The 5,613-nt window shown below is 38.3% G+C and overlaps 1 pseudogene; it reads left to right on the forward strand.

Annotated features, from left to right (window-relative positions):
• Nucleotides 1-2,293: 2,293 nt before the first annotated feature.
• LOC109456574 (large ribosomal subunit protein uL11 pseudogene) lies at nucleotides 2,294-2,791 on the forward strand (annotated as a pseudogene).
• The last annotated feature ends 2,822 nt before the right edge of the window (nucleotides 2,792-5,613 follow it).

Consider the following 5,613-nt stretch of genomic DNA (forward strand, 5'->3'; position numbering starts at 1 on the left):
CTGTAGCTGGGCTTCCATATGCCCCACTGCCGTGAGGTGATTAGCTACCTGTCTCAGACCCTTTTAGATATGTGAGATATGTTAGGAACAGTTTTTTTTTTTTTTTTTTTCCAATTAAACTATCAGCTCCTTGAATTAGAGACCTGGTTTTAACCTTAATTTACAAAGTTATGCTCAGTGACAGACAGACACACAATAGTCATCCTTAAAATGCCTTTTGAATTGCTAGTACTCTTAAATGAATAGGAGAACTATTCTTTGGCTAAATATCTCACATTTGGTCTCCACTGAATCTTAATACAACTTAACTTTTGAGAAAACAAAATCAAGTTTTAACAGGTTGGGTTAGGGATTAAATGTCTTTGACAATTCATTCTTTGTAATAATTTAAACAAAGGCAATAACAACAAAAACACTGGGAATTTTCCAGTGATATGTGGATTCTGTTAGTAATTCCCATTACTGAAGTTGTTTATTATAATAATTTTCTAATACATGATAGAGTCAGGTAGGATCTGGGTGTTATCTTTTAGCCGTCTTTTACAATTACAGATTCACATACCAGGGTGCCAAAAAATGTATGCACATGACTTGTATTCATATTTTGTTATCGGTACAAATTGAGTATTACAATTTTAGTACAGTTTTTTCCATTCTTAAAATGTGTAACCATTTTTTTGGCACCCTCTGTTTATTATTTTCTCAAAGATAAATAGCATTTATGAAAATAAGTATAATGGATAAATCGTAAGTTTATAGGGTTCCAGGCTGAAAAGTCTGGTGTTATGCTAATTAAAACACATGTTTGGATTTCTAAGACAATTTTCTTACCTCAGTTATGATAGGAAGTATGCAAACAGGAGCCAAAAAACAGTATAGGAGACAGATCACTAGATTGGGTATAAATAACAATAAAGCAAAACAAAATATTTAAAATTTCCCCTCCTCTAGTCACTTGTGCCAGTTAAGTCTCTTAGTTCCCAATCCACCTTATTCTTCACGACTTTGTGAGGTCAAGCAGGCTTGATTTTGCAAAGCACTTTTTTGCTTGGCCAGCTGCTTTCTGGTTTACCTCTGCCAGTTGTATATGCTAAAGACTAGAAGGCAAGAGGGAGGAGAAGGGGATTCCTTCTTTCCCTTTGTTTCCCTTTCTTGTCCTCTTGCCCTCGCAAAGCTTCTTCATCCCACAGTTGTATTTCATTGCAGGAGCAACAGTTGAATCCAGGCTCTACTTTTCCAACCCTCAGAATCAATCTCTGCACACCCCTCAGAGATGTCATTAGCACTGGTTAATACCTATTCTTCAGTGGTCTAGGTCCCAGGCCCATGGAGCCCATCCTCCAAGCTCAGAGAATCCAGCACCAGCCAAACAGAGGTCCCTTCTGAGTCATCTCAGTTTCAGCTCCAGAGCACCCCACCTCTGAGGTTCTGAGTTTTCCTAAATCCAACATCTTCCCTTTGTTCTTCTAGGCCTAGGATTGGTAACTGCTTCTTGCCACTGCTACTTCCATGAGAATGCTCTCCTTTTGCCTTTTCAGTTTTTCAATACGTGGTTAACAATTTTTTATATTATCCTCTCTCTGTTAAAACAACTAGCATAGTTTCTGGCTCCTGACTGGGTCCCAGCTGATACAATACTTGGAAGTTCTTTCAACAAGCAAGACCACCAGAAGGCTATATATTTGAATCGCATCATCTTAACCATTTGTAGATTTGGATTTTTGAAGGTTCAGTTTAATGATACGCCTTTTTACTAAAAATTGTACTTAAAGAACAGCTAAATAAGATTTACTACTGCATTTGGTATTTGGATGAGGCCTTGAGAATGAATACATTTTTTTGGATAAGCTTTGCCACTAATTCTATTATCTTGGAGCCAAATATTTCCCTGTGCCTCACTTTCCCCCCGAGCTGCACTAAGGGAAAATAGGTCGTGCCAGGGTAGACTTGTCTGTCTGCCCAGAGAGACTGCATGATGTATAGTGGCACAGCACCTCACCCATCAGCGCATGCTCAGTGCCTAGCCTGAGATGCACTTCCAGCGACTTTATTAAACAACTGTGTTCTGTCTGAGAAGAGATAAACATCTTAAATATCTTAAATGGCTGCACTTAGCTCTCTATTATAAAACAAAAGAAGTTCCCTCTAATAGTGTTTTGGATTTAAGGAAGCTTTTACCCCAAGTTGGGTCAGTCCTTTCAGAATCCAAAGAAATAGGTCTTCCAGGCTTTCCGCTCGGAGGAGGCCAAGGTGGAACTTGCTTCGATTGTCCTGAATCTGGGTTCATCCGACATCAGCTGCCTCCACCATGCCTCTGAAGTTCCAGCCCAGTGAGATGCAAATCATATGCCTAAGGTGCACCAGTGGGGAAGTTGGCGCCATGTCTGCTCTAGCCCCCAAGATTGGCCCCCTGGGTCTGTCTCCAAAATAGTGTGGTGATGGCACCGCCAAAACAATGGGTGATTGGAAGGGTCGGAGGATGACAATGAAACTGACCATTTAGAACAGACAGGCCCAGATTGAGGTGGTACCTTCTGCCTCTGCCCTCATCATCAAAGAACATCCAAGAAACAGAAAGAAGCAAAAACATATGAAGCACTTTATCACTTTTGATGAGATTGTCAACCTTACCTGTCAGATGTGGCACCGATCTTTAGTTAGAGAACTCTCTGGAACCATTAAAGAGATCTTGGGGACTGCCCAGTCTGTGGGCTGCAATGTTGATGGCTGCCACCCTCATGACATCATAGATGGCATCAACAGTGGTGTGGTAGAATGCTCCGTGAGTTGAGAACTACAAAGGAAAATATTTCAATTAAAGATTATTTGACCAAACAACAACAACAACAAACAAACAAACAAACAAAAAACAAATACAAAGAAATAAAGCTGTCTGTGACTCTGTGTTGCAGGCCTGGTCGGATTCTGATTTTAGTGGGGAAAAAAAAAAGAAAGAAAAAACCCCAAACCATTATGTCTTTTCTGGAAGCCAAGAATAACTGATGGAAATGAGACAAATGTGAATGAAAGGAGATTTACTTAGAAAGAAAAAACTCAACACAAACCACAACCTCACTGTTGAGATACAGAGAATCTGGTAGAATAACAGAGGATTTTTTTTATCTTTTTTGAACCACAGGAATACCTCTTTTTATTATGCTTCACTTTATTGCACTTCATAGATATTGCATTATTTTACAAATTGAAGGGTAAGAGCGTCCACCAGCAAAAATAATACAACTTGCTAAAGGCTCAAGACGGTTAACACTTTTTAGCAATATGGTAATTTTTAATTAAGATATGTACATATTTTTTAGACACAATGCTATTAGACTTAATAGACTACAGTATAGTATAAATATAACTTTTATATGCACTGGGAAACCAACAAATTCAGTATCTTGCTTTATGATGATACTCATTTTATTGTTTGATCTGGCATCAAACCCACAGACAGTATCTCCGAGTTATGCCTGTACTCTGATCTGTCATTTCCTGTGGATTTCTCTGGAAAAGAATTAGAACACACTTCATAAAACCAAGCTGAACAGAAATTAATCTTTTCTTTATGGCTCTGAAGTTAATTTAAGATAGTGCACACCACAGTAACTATTATTGTGAATATTATGTAGTTTCACAAAAAACTATTCTGATTAGTTGAACGGATGCGGTGTTCAGTTTTTAGATAAATAAAAGTTTGTGATGTTTGGATTTTGCACAGAACTTTTGGAGGTAAAATTTACTTCAAATTTTAGGATAATAAGAAGTAATGAAGAAGATGGCAGTTTATAAACATGAGTTAGACTTGGAAGGAGATTTAAAGATAATGTAGTCTCGAGATCCTTTATTTTCTAGGCTGACACAAGAGAAAGTGTTTGTCTACGTCCAGCTTCAAATCTGAGTCTCAGAAGTCTGCACTCAGTGTTCTTTCTTTATATCTAAATATATCTGACTGAAACATATTTGACTAAATGCATCTGACTGATCTTTTTGTCTCTGATGTTGGTTCATTCTAAACAAGATGATCTATCCTTCTACAATGATAACAACTTACAGGAGTCCAAATCTGACTCTATTTATTTAACTCTTCCTTCTTTCCCCCCAATATCAAACTGGAAAAGTGAAAAAGTGTGTTGGTGTCAGGCACAAGAATACTTATATTCAAATTAAGAATTGCAAAGTCACTTGCATTTTGCTTGGTCCATATGCTATGGTAAAAATGTGAGGGTGCTATAGCTTATTTTGCATCTGTATAGTGACTCTAAATCTAAATCCAATTTTGCTTCACCTAACTAAGTAAGTGATATTTTTAGGTAGAGTTAATTTAATGCCTGTGAATAGAAAACCAATTAAGAGCACCTTTAGCCACACTGAAGACACTGGAGGCTCATAAAATACTCCCTTGGTTACTCATGCTTGGTACCACCTAGAGATGAGAAGGCCTCAGTGTGACGTCCTTTAGGGACTTGTGCCAATCATTCCCCTTCACTGGTGTCCAGGCCAGTTCTGCCTTTCCCATAATCCTGCAGAGAAGTCAAGAAAGCTACAGGATGGCTCCTGGGTGTGGCAAGTGCTACCTCGCAGCTCTGTTTGTTATTTTTTAATTTATAGTTACGGCGCTCAGCCTTATCAAATGGAAGAGCAGTTAAAAGTCTGTGCTTGTCTCCCTTAATTCAAGCAAAGACTGGGATTAAGGTTTAAATTGATGCTCTTTTTTTTTTTTTAATAACTCCACTTGCAAGCTTAGAGCTCCTAATACTCTTCTTACGCGTGTTATTTTACCTACCAGCCTGCTGATCTAGTATTATGTGAACTGCAAACCCTACTCAAAAGGGAGGTGATTTAAGGATACTGAACTGGCCTAACCTGCAACGTGAGTCAACTAGCTGGTTCTGGTGGGCCCAAGACAGACTTTCAGTACCTTCTTAGTGTTCAGAGGAACTGAGGCAATTTAACAGGGAGTTTATTAATTTAACAAGTGATTTCACAATTCCATTGGCTTTTTGTCAGTCCATTCATCTCTCTTAAGTACCTAAGTGTGGTTTTTCTCTCCAGCCTCTAATTTTTTCATGGTCAACTGAGAAGGTCAATAGTTGGTGAGTCCAAGGAAAATGTGGCTGAAATGAAATGTGCCCCAACTTTGCCATTGTTAGAGAAATGCAGAGAAAATGATCAATGAAGAGAGAACTACATTTGGATAAAAGCAAAAGGTGTTATGTGAAAAGACAAGTATAAGACCCAGAATGGGAAAGACTGGGAAAATTGGATTGTACTAGTTATTGTTCTTTGGTTGCAAGTAACAGGAAGTGATTAGTTAGGCAAAATTTTTAAAAATTAAATTATATTTTTAAAAAATGGAATGGATATTTAAGTATCTCACCAGCATCTGAGAATAATTGCTTGAAAGAATTGCCCCTAACAGAATCTGTTATAGCTCCAAAGACTCCTTCTCTCTAAATTTCTCATGGTGTGTGTGTGTATGTGTGTGTGTGTGTGTGTGTGTGTGTGTGTGTGTGTATGTGTGCATGTGTGTGTGTGAGATATGTCCTGAATGGTCTACACTAGATCAGGCATCCACCCAGATCTATCAGCCATGGCCAGAGTACAGTAGAT

Source organism: Rhinolophus sinicus, chromosome 1 (genome assembly GCF_057876585.1).
Source record: "Rhinolophus sinicus isolate RSI-liver-muscle chromosome 1, RSI-T2T, whole genome shotgun sequence".
Classification (NCBI taxonomy): domain Eukaryota; kingdom Metazoa; phylum Chordata; class Mammalia; order Chiroptera; family Rhinolophidae; genus Rhinolophus; species Rhinolophus sinicus.